Consider the following 12,082-nt stretch of genomic DNA (forward strand, 5'->3'; position numbering starts at 1 on the left):
GAAGGTGTGAGCTCAGAAAGGTGATGGGAGGGAGGTAAGAGAGTGAATAAATAACAGAAACATCAATAACCTGATTTTACATGGTTTTATTTATTTGATTTTGGCATTATTTAGGTCCTCTAAAATTTATAAAGAAGCAATTTTTAGTATTAATTGAGTGCCTGCTGTGTGCTAAGCCCTGCGGTATTTGCTAAGGAGACTAGAAGGAGTAGAAATGAATCCTTAGGTAAGGTAATTTACAGATTACAAAATGTTTTCAACTGCGTCATCACCTCTGGTTCTCACACAAACCCTGTCAGGTAGGTATTATTACGTGTCATGATTTTATAGGAGATAAAATAGAATCTTGGATAGACTGAGGGAATAACCCATGTTAAGGTTGCTTTCAAGCATAGAGCTTGAGCTGTCTGTAACTTATTATTTCAGCCCCTACCATCTTTTCACTGTAGCGCACTGCAGGACCTTAACTCCTGGGGAAATGTCTAACACTTATTAAAATGTGCAAGCTTAGTCTCTGTCACTCCTTTCCCACTGCCCCACCTCCCTCTCTCTCTTACACACAGGCACACACAACACATGCATTCCAAGAGCAGGGGAGTCTTTAACTAGCTAAATGGTCAAGCATTCCATGTAGTCACTTGAGAACCCAAGATGTCATGTGTTTCTGTAGAGGTTGTCATACTAATTACACAACATGAGATCTACCCAGACATTCATAGACTTTGTCAATACATTCAAGGCAACAGAAGAATTTTTGAAAATTCCTTACTTTCAAATATTTGTATTTTGCACAATAAATTTATATTTACCAAAAAACATTAGCTTTTACAGATTAAGTATAAAGAAACGGAAGAAAACAAAAACAACTAAGCAAACCTTAGCCCACTTCACAGAGTTAAAGAGATTTCTAGTCAATTATGAAGAGATTTCTAGATTTTCTTTTCTTTCTTTCTTTCTTTTTTTTTGGAAACGAGCTCAGGTTTAATTGTGACATTTTAAATTTGTACAAGTATTTTGATATCTGACCACCACATTTAATTTCTTAAAATGACAGGAAAACATCAAATAATCACAGGTGTAATACATTTACCCCTTCAGTTCCTATTTGCAGCACCCAATATTCCTTTGAAATATGAAACAGACCTGGCAGTGGCCAACAGTAGATTTCTGCCTGCTGCCTTCCCACCTTCAATGGAGTTGAAAAGTTCAGGTTTAGTGTTGTTGCAGTGGCACTTGTCCAGAATTGGTACCTCCCCATAGTTGGGGGACTTTAAATGTACCAGTGAAAATAGCTTTTTCCCCTTCAAGGGGAAGGAAGAAAATCACTCCCCAAAATCCAGCAGATCTGGCGGTGAGGTCTTTCCTCCTATCTCATCTCTTCAGGATTTTTGTTTGTTTGTTTGTTTGCAGTGGAGCAAGAGAGACCAAAACCTAACCTGAGTTACAAGAAACAAGACATTAACGGCTATAAAGGGAGTGACCAGGAGCAACTGGGACACTCTTTACCTCCCATTTCCAATGTATGTGCTTCACAGAAAAACAACAAAAATAACAAATCCACAAAACACAACAGCTAGAATTACAAAATCCATTCATCCAAGAGTGGTAGAAAGCAGGATGGAAAGGTGGGAGGGTAAATGGCACAGGGAGAAAAACAAAGTATTCAAATCAGTCCAGGCACAGGGACTGGCAAATGCTAGAAAATAGCTGCAGAAAAACCTGTGGTCCTTTCAGACTCACAGTGATGTTAAAAATCCACACACTGGTGTCAGTGAACATTCTGCTTTACGTGCACCAGAGACAAAAATTCCAATTCCTCAGAGAGAAGGGAATACACAGAGGGCCCTTGGCAGAGAGGGTCCTGCCTTCCCTGACAGGGGGAGGTGAATAGGGAAAAGAGCTGCCACAGCCTCCTTCCAATCCCACCCATCCCCTTTGGATGGCAGGAAACTCAGTGGCCTGGAGCAGTCTTCAGTTTGGCAGAAGACGGATGCGGTGAAGGGAACTTCTCTGCAGAAGTGGAGCTGCTCAGGGCAGACTGCATTTTCTTTCCTTCATTCTTTTTCATTGAAAAAACAGCATCAAATAGACAGCTTCATAATCCCTATTTAATAATAATAATAGACACATAGATGTACAATAGACACATAGCCATACACAGATGTACAATAGACTCATACATGTACATTAATTAATTTAATAAGTTCCCTATTATTGAATGTTGAGATTGTTTTGAATTTAGATTGTTTTGAATTTTCCCTGTTACAAATGATATGGGTTAAAAAAGAGTAATTTATTATTAATTGACATCAAAATTATTCCAAGGAGGGAAAGTATCTTTTCCTGGAATAACATTTTATTAAATTACCCAGTTTGGAAAATCTAATTCTAATGCTCTGTAAGCTAGAAGTGTTCTGAGAAAGTTGTTCAGGTCCCAAGGAGGACACATCCTGCAACTCCTACTTCAGATGTGACCAAGGAGAATGCCTGGAAGGCAGAGCTAAGAGCTACAGAATAAGGGACAGGAGAGCCCTTCTGTGACAGCAGAGTGAGGGTTTGCCAGGAGCTCCCTTCTACACCAGTCCACCCAGGCATCACAGTGTCTGCCCAGGTCAGACACTGTGTTTAGAATTGCTGGTGATTTTGGAGTTCAGAATTACTGGTGATTCTGTGTCTCCATCCTTCTTCATTCCAAATGGAGCAATGATTGCTGTGAATCAGCCCATTTCACCACTGTATGATGATGCAGGTGGAAGGCAAATGACTTGTCTTTGCCATTAATAGGACCGAGGACCAAGAGGAGACCGATCTGATGGAGAGACTATTGCCCTCACCTTGAGACCCAGGATTGTATTTGGATTCAGTGACTGGAGGTTGCTTAAGGATTTCATCCTAGGTAAAGAGGTTATTCTGTTTTGTTTCATTTTGTGGAAGAATTAGTTGAGTACTTGATGACTAGAAAAACAGATTGTGATGGAGGTTTTCAATGCTCATTAACATTTGGTTCTCTTTTCTTTCTGAACACTTGAGGGGAACATACTTTCCCAGGCCCCTTGCAGTTAAGCAGGATCATGCAGTGAGTTCTAGCCAAGGGCTGTGTGGGGAGGTGGCCAAAGCATTTAAGAGCAGGTTTCCATTTTCCACACTTTCTTGTTTCTTCCATAGTGATCCAGGATGACATGCACTGGTTACTTGGTGTGACATCAAAAGATCATTGAATGTCTGTCAACCTGGTCTCCTGAGTGACTTTGTGGAGCAAAGCCCCTCACCAATACATGTTGGACATGCATCATTAATGAGGGCAAAACCCCCACAAACTTTTGTTCTACTAAGTCATTGAAATTTGCTTCCACAGCATACCCTGACCTACTCTGATTAAAGTATACCTTGAGCATGTCCTAATTAAAACTCATGTCAACATTATTAACCTTTTATAATGCAATTATTTCTTCTAAGCTTGCCATTTGTATTTTAATTTTGTTTATAATGAAGTCACTTAAAGTCACCAGAATTGCAAAGATTGCCATAACTTTTAGTCTAAAATCTCCTTCCCTTCATTAGATCATCACAGACGTTTAGAGGGTTTAAGAGTCTGGGCTTTGTGAGTCTGACTGCTGTCCACTCTGTTTATTACATGTGTGGCCTATGCAAGGCACTGAGGCAAAAGTTATTCATTGCAGTAATGTTTAAAATACTGAAAAGTTTAACCAATCTAGATGGCTATCAGTAACAGAATGCAATAGAATAACATGCAGCCATTAAAATAATGGGGTAGATCTACAGTTACTTGCATGGAAAGATGTTCTGGATATATTGTTGGTTTAAAAAGAAGAATTGGGCTGGCCGCAGTGGCTCACGCCTGTAATTCTGGCACTTTGGGAGGCCAAGGTGGACAGATCACCTGAGGTCAGGAGTTCGAGACCAGCCTGGCCAACATGGTGAAACCCTGTCTCTACTAAAAATATAAAAATTAGTTGGGGGTGGTGGTGCACGCGTGTAATCCCAGCTACTCAGGATGCTGCAGCAGGAGAACCGCTTGAACCTGGGAGGCGGAGGCTGCAGTGAGCCGAGATCGTGCCATTGCACTCTAGTCTGGGCCACAAGAGTGAAACTCTGTCTCAAAAAATAAATAAATGAATAAATAAATAAATAAGTAAAAATAAAAATAAGAATGCAAAACAGCATCTATCACACAGCTACCATGTACATGTAGGTAAGTATATGCCCATGGTAGTGTCTGAAAAGAATTTCAAATTATAACAGTAGATACTTCTGGATAGTAATCATCTGAGAGATTTAATCTTTCCCTTTAGGTTTTTCAGCACTATTCCATTTTAAAAAATTTACATGTATAATTTGTAAACAAACAACCATTTTGGTATATAAGTAAAATGTATATTATATTTACAGTAATATGTTATATTCGATGTATTTATATTAGATATATTTAATATATTTATATTTTACTTTATAAATGTTTAACTTTATGTTTTTAAGGTTAATTTTTACTTATAATGGCCTTCTACACCTTTGATTTTTTTAAGTTCTTTGTTAAAATTTTATAGTGTCCTCCTTATAGGTCCTGTTTAGTTTTGAAGTTTTCATTTTTAGATATTTAAATATTTTTGTTTCAATTTTGAATGATATTTTTTGTTTATTGCATTATCAACTGGTTAGTTTCAGGTGTCTGGCAAATATTTTCTGTATATTTCTTTGATAACTAACCACTCTGCTAAGAGCTTTTGCTATAACCATTTTTTAGTTGATTCTGTTTCTAGAGTGCAATGACAACTTCTAGAAGCATCAATAATTTCCCTTTCACTGTATATAAACTCATTTTATTCATTCATTATGTAGTCAAATTGCATTGGCTAACAATTCCAAAATGTTATTAATACTAATTAACGTAGCCATTCTTCTTTTGTCATTAATTGTAAGAAAAAAAAAGGCCTTTGGGTTTCACCATAGAATATAATGCTGGATGTTGGTTTGAGAGAAATTTTTTTTATCATGAAAAAGAAGTAATTTTTACTATAATCCTCTGAAAATATTTTGGGCCAGGTGTGGGTGGCTCACACCTGTAATCCCAGCACTTTTGGGAGGCTGAGGCAGGTGGATCACTTGAGCCCAGGAGTTCAAGACCAGCCTGGGCATCATGGTGAGACCCCGTCTCTACAAAAAATACAAAAATTAGCTGGGTGTAGTAGCACACACCTATAATCTCACCTACTTGGGAGGCTGAGGCAGGAGGATCCCTTGAGCCTTGGAAGCAGAGGTTGCAGTGATTAGAGATCATGCCACTGCACTCTAGCCTGGGCAACGGAGCCAGACCCTGTCTCAGAAAAAAAAAAAAAAAAAACAAAACAGAAAATATTTTGAAATAGAAATAGGTATTGACTTTATTAAAACAGTAGCTACTGAGATATTTACATAGTTTTCCCATCAAACCAATAGTATAATTAATATTAGTAGATCTAATAGTGAGTAGTCCTTATAGTTTTATAGCAAATCTACTTTTGTCTTTTTAAAAATTATGATTAAATATACATAAGATAAAATTTATAATTTTAACGATTTCTAAGGGCATGTTCTATGGCATGGAGCATGTTCACATTGCTGTGCAGTATTTCTGCCTTTGTAATGAATATACTCTATCTTTCTTGGCTATTATTTTTACATACTGTGAATTTCTACTTGCTAACATTTTATTTAGAAGGCTTTTATATTTAATCTTAAATGAGATTGCTCTGTATTGTTTACCTTGAGGTTTTTGTATCAGCACTTTGCTAGTTTGATGAAAAGAGTTTGGAGTATTTTTACCTGTCTTGGCGAGTTTTAACAGAATAGGAATTACGTATACATTAAAAGTTTTAATAAAATGGCTGGGTGAGGTGTCTCATACCTGTAATCCCAGCACTTCGGGAGGCTGAGGCGGGAAGATCACCTGAGTCACTGAGACCAGCCTGGCCAACATGATGACACCCTGTCTCTACTGAAAACACAAAAAATTAGCCCGGTGTGGTGGTGGGTGCCTGTAATCCCAGCTACTTGGGAGGCTGAGGCAGAAGAATCGCTTGAACCCAGGAGGCAGAGGTTGCAGTGAGCCGAGATCATGCTATCGTACTCCAGCCTGGGTAACAAGAGTGAAACTCCCTCTCAAAATAAAAAAAAATAAAAAATAAAAAATAAAAAGTTTGAATAAAATTATATCCAAATCATCTAGACCTACAACAAACTTTGCAGATAATTTGACAATTTTCTCTTTCCTCCCATTTTGTATCCTGTATTGGACTATGCAGTTTCTCCACTTAAAAAGTCAGTTGCCATAATTCATATTTTCTTAGAAAATTTTCTATTTCATAATGTTTTTCATACACATATAATACATTTTTACTTTTCATATTATATATTTATACATATTTTATAATAAATTGAAATTCTCCTCTTCCTCATTCCTAATATTATATATTTGTATTCCACAACATCGGAACAGAATGTTTATTTGTTTTTTAATAAATTTGTGGTATGTTGCTTAATGGGTTTTACGTTTCCTAAACTCCGTCTGTGGCTTCACAATCTCTCTCATTGGCAAGGCCTTGTATAGAGTCTAAAAGCCTGCTCCACAGCCCCTAGGCCCTCTGGACTGCAGCTAGCTTGCCTTTCTTTCAGCTGGAGTGTTCCTCCAGCTGAGGCCCAGGGTGTCTGCATAGGCTAGCTCTTGAGCTGGTCTTTTTCTGTTACCTTTCAGGTTTCTGAACAAGATGGGTTGAAGGAAGCCTTTGCTAACCACTGAGGCTAGGTCAGAGCCCCATTATAGATTCACATAAAAGTGCAGCTTTCACTCATGACAATCTTGTGGTATGCAATTACACGCTTATTTATTTAACTATTTGCTTAATTTCTGTTTCCTCCAGTATCAGAGACTACGGTCTATATCCAATTTGATTCATTTATCCATAGTCTCAAGAGCAGTGTGAGCACTGTGTTAATACTTAGAAAAATTATCCTCTTATGGTATAGTTTGTATTTTGTTTTTCCTCCTTTCTGCTGTTTCTTGTTTGTCCTCTCCCCTTTTTATTCTCTATTTTGCTATCTTTTCCAAGTTTCCTTTGATATATTTTTAAGTGACAAAAAGTTATGTTATTTTCATAACAATGACTTTTATCTCTCTTAAAACATCTACTTTTTTTTACTGATGGAAAAAATGAAACAGTATTCATTGATTCCTCCATATTATGACAAGTGTTTTGAAATGTGTTCACATTCTTCTTATTTCCCTAGAATACGTTTATCTTAATATAACCTCAGTTTTTAGATCTATGCTATCATTATCTTACTATAAACAAAAAGGTCAGACTGGAGAATGCAATCCCAGGGAAGCAGAAGGGAAAGAAAATTGGAATGGAGCAGAAAAGGAGAAAGGGTAAATGTGAGTGAGTGTGTTGCTGAAGTGGTCTCAGGTTCATGTCAAGTTGATTGCTTTTTCTCACAGGACATCATCAGAGCGGCAGTAAGAACATTTTGCATTTATAAACAATCCATCCAGAAGAAAAAAGGGAGAATGTTATCTTTGAAACCTTATTCTATTGGTCAAAGATTTCCCCAATCAGCCTCAACACCCTCTGCTCTAAATTGGGCATTTGTGGGTGCTGGGCAGGTCCCATGACCTCTTGTGTCTTAGCAGCAACACAGAAACCTTGAGACAGGAAACAAGTTACGTGTGGCAGAAATATGCAGATAACATGCAGTGTTAGTATATGAACAATGGGGAGTAGATGTCACCGTGGACCCCTTTAAGCCACAGTGATGATTGCATTGGCAATCTGACTCCATGACCACCAGCAAAATATAAGAAATTATTAGGATTGTTCTAGCCAGAAGGCTAGATAAAGGTCACATATTTTGAATCTAGTAAAATTGTGGATGATACATAAATTGAGTCTCATAAAAATATTCAGTATTTTTAGTTCATATCTTCTCTTTCAAAGATATGAATTTCTACTTTGCATTATATTTTACAATTACATCAATAGTTATTTAGAAACAAACTAAAATTTTACAAGTTCTATTCCTTTCTTTATTATTTCTATGTTTTATCTTAAATATAATTGAGTTTTTACACATTTATGGAGGTTGCAGAGTTTTGCATTTTTTTAAGGAAAGATACATATGGTGGTATGTTTTCTGAGTCTTAGCAAGTATAAGACTTTCAGCTGGACTTGTACATAAATCATGTGGTGACTGGGTGTAGAATTTTGGGTGGCAATGAATTTGTTATCCAAAATTCTAGAGTGCTCTGCTTCCAGCCGTGACAGAGTAACTGGCATTAGACGTTTCCTTCCACTGAAAACAACTATAAAATTAGACAAAATATATGAGCCATTGGACAGCAAGCAGTACAGGATGCTGACTCTTGAGAGAAGGGAGACAAACAAGGTGATCCTTGTGATTGTGGCGGCTTTTTGTCTGAAGGCAGTTTCCTTCTACAAAGCAGAGAAGGTGGACCCAAGTGGAGCAACATTCTCCGTGAGTTGACAATTCAAAAATAAGTGTTGTAGGATGCTGAGGCAGTTGGAATTTGCACAGAAGGGTAGCTGAGAAGAGAAAGCTACATGGAAACAGGTGGGGAGTGCCAAAGAAATCTGCATGGATGTCTTACAGCATGATTCCCTGAACAAGGGCTTGGACAGCGTGGGTCCTCCATAGTAGGATCCTTGAACATGCTGAGCTGCCCACACACAGGGAAAGGCTTTATGAGGCCAAGCAGAGATTGCCTGCTTTGGGTCAAAAGCTGAATGGTGATATCAGAGAACAGGATAAGAGATACGAGAGTTTCAGATAAGATAGAGTACAGAGATGCCACCAAGTACCTTAGACTTTCTATTGGAAACAGAAATATTACATCACAGAAGTTAAGACAACACATTCTAGGATTAAGGGTACAATCTTTAGGATTATAGATCCTACTTAATAAAGCATAAAATCATGACTCATTTGAAGACAGATTAATAGAAATTTAACAAAAATGAAGAGAACTTCAGAGAAATATAGAACAGCATCAAGAAAATTAACAAATGTTAATTGTAGTTCTAGAATGAGAGGAGAGAGAGAATGGGGCAAAAAGGGCTTGAAGTAATAAAGGTGGGCAAGTTCTCACATTTGGTGAAATACTCAATTTACAGATTCAGAAAGTTCAGGAAACTCCACACAGAAAAAATACAAAGAACACCAAACTTACATACATAATAGGAAAACTGCTTAAAAATAAACCAAACCAAAAAGTGCAAGGGAACAATAATACAAACTAAAAAGCCTAGGGTTATGTACAACTAGACTAAGCTACTGTTGAAAGGTTATTCAATTTTCTTTTGTAGGGGTATAAAGTTAATTATAATAGAGCCAAAATAATTTTAGAATATATATTGTAATCCCGAGGATAATTGTTAATGTAAAATACAGTGACAAAGCCAACAGAAGAATTAAAATTTAATTTTAAGGAAATAATTACTGTGAAAGAAGGCAAGAAAGGAGGTACAGAGGACCAAAACAGAGATAAGAAAAATAGAAACAATTAATAAGTTGCTAGACTTAAATGCAATCTCATTAAAGATTACATTGTCAATGGCTTAAACATTATAACTGCAGAGTGTCAGATTTTTTAAAAGCCCTATCTATATTATCCACATAAGATGCAAATTAAATATAAAAGTACAGATAAGTTGAATGTAAAAGAATGAAATAAAATATATTATGCCAAGGATTATTGTAAGAAAGCTGGAATTATTATATTAGCATCATAAAAAATAGACTTCATGACAAGGAGTATAATCATCAGCATTAAAGATGGGTGTTTTATAAATGTGAAAGGGCCTGTTAGTCAAGAAGATATAACAGTCATAAATGCATATCTATCCAATAAAAGAGCTTCAGATACATGAAGCAAATTGTGACGTAGGAGAAATAGACAAATCAACAATTGTGGTTGGAAATTTTAAACGTCCCCTTTTCAGTAATTGATAGAGCAACTGGAAAAAAATTAAAAGGACAAAGAACTTGGGAAAATGGGTCAGGAAGAGGAGTAGGGACCAGCAGAAGAAACTGAGAATGACAGTCCGTGACATAGGAGGAGAAACAACAGAGAATAATGTCCCAGGGGCCATAATATCAAAAGTTGTTGAAAGGGTGGATAGCAAGAGGATGAAGAATTGATCTTAGATTGCTAGCCTTGAGAGATGTTTCATTGGGATTATGGGGGAAAAGAATTTATTGATGTAAGTTTAAGAAGAAATGGAGGGTAGTGAGAATAGGTAACTATTTTTTTTTTAAGACAGGAACTCACTCTGTCACCCAGGCTGGTGCAGTGACACGATCATAGCTTACTGCAGCCTCGATATCTCAGGCTCAAGCAATCCTCCTGCCTCAGCCTCCCAAGTAAGTGGGACTACAGGCACAGACCACCACACTTAGCTAATTTTTTTTGTTTTTGATTTTTATAGAGATGAGGTCTGGCTATGTTGCCCAGGCTAATCTTGAACTCCTGAACTCAAGCAATCCTCCCGCCTTAGCCTCTGAAAGGGCTGGGATTAGAGGTGTGAGCCACTGTGCCTAATCTGCAATGCATACTTGAATATTAAAAGTTCTGAAAAGTCCTAGTGAAAGAAATCTATTAACTATTTTTTCAGCCAGTGTTCCTCAAATTTATTTCATCTCCATTTCTGAACGTACCTTCTACTAACTTCCTATAGTGCTGAAGTGTGATGGAAATTGTTTTGGAAGATGCTGAGGTGGAAGAGGCCTCTTAATCTTCTGAACTCCTGAAGTACTTTCTCTCTTCCTCTGGCAAGGCATTTAGCTCTTTCTGTTTTGTAGATATATATGTAATTCAGGTTTATCACAAAGCTGGGCATTCTTTGAGGAGAGATGGCTAATGACGAAGTCACATTTATCTCTGGTGCCCAACACTGAGCCTTGCACAGAGCAATGGCTCCCGGCATGTAGGTTAAAAGAGAATGTACATATTACTAAGGGGATTTCAATGGAAAGTTTCTAGGCCACACTGCCTTTAATGTCACATTATCTTCTATTTGTATTTTCACATCCCTCCTTTCCTCTTTCCCTCCCAGCCTCTAGTATCCACTCTTTTACTTTTTACTTCTATGAGATCAATTTTTTTTTTTTAGCTTTAACATATGAATGAGAACATGAGGTGTTTAACTTTGTGTTCCTGGCTTATTTCACTTGACTAATGTCCTCCAGTTCAATCCATGTTGCCTCAAATGACAGGATTTCATTCTTTTTGTGGCTGAATAGTATTCCATTTATAATGCCTTTATTCAAAAACTTCTGTAAGTTTTTTTTTTTTTTTTGGTAGAGCCTAGTCTTGAACTCTTAGCCTCAAGAGATCCTCCTGCCTTGGCCTCCCAAAGCACTGGGGTTACAGGTGTGAGCCATTCCACCTGGTCTCAACAACTTCTTAACGTTTTTTCTTTTGATCATGTCCACTTCTCTTTCTCAGAGAAAACATGAAATAAAATATTGCATCCTGAACACAAAATATTCCTTTTAGCAACTAAAGGTGAGTTTGAATGAACTCTGATCCCTACAACAGTTTGATGGGAAAAGTAGAAAACAGCCAAAAAAATTCCATATTTGAGTCTAGAAATTTTACTACAATGGTGGAGAAACATTTAGTTGCAGTAGATTTTCTTACTCCAATACTTTCTCTTGAGGAGTTGATTGCTGAGGCAACCGGAGGATCCAGAGATCAACACAGACAACTCCTGTTTCTTCAATAACCTTCACTGATGTCTTTATATGCAAGGTGGAGGGAAGGTGAGAGATTTTCAATACTTGTTCAACTTGCTTAGATCTTCGTGATTAAATGGCCTTTGTCAGATAATTAAGATTTTCTTCCTGGATGCAGATGTTCAAAGAACTTGGTTTTAAGTAGTGTTTATTTCATATGAATAGGACTTGATCCTTTCACCTGTTTAGAATCACCCAATAATACTCCTCTTTCAAAAAGGATTTAGCTCTCAAACTATTTTATCACCCGCTTTTTTTTTTTGGACCAAAGTGAGAA

The 12,082-nt window shown here is 37.1% G+C and overlaps 1 long non-coding RNA gene across 1 annotated transcript in view; it reads left to right on the forward strand.

Annotated features, from left to right (window-relative positions):
* The window catches only part of LOC129006510 (uncharacterized), a 122,619-nt gene extending 110,832 nt beyond the window's left edge, over positions 1-11,787 (forward strand). Inside the window, exons 6-8 of the long non-coding RNA XR_008492015.1 lie at positions 1,411-1,520; positions 2,785-2,896; positions 11,730-11,787. This is a non-coding gene — a long non-coding RNA (uncharacterized LOC129006510). The remainder of the gene's footprint in view (positions 1-1,410; positions 1,521-2,784; positions 2,897-11,729) is intronic.
* Positions 11,788-12,082: the final 295 nt, after the last annotated feature.

Source organism: Pongo pygmaeus, chromosome 8 (assembly GCF_028885625.2).
Source record: "Pongo pygmaeus isolate AG05252 chromosome 8, NHGRI_mPonPyg2-v2.0_pri, whole genome shotgun sequence".
Lineage (NCBI taxonomy): Eukaryota > Metazoa > Chordata > Mammalia > Primates > Hominidae > Pongo > Pongo pygmaeus.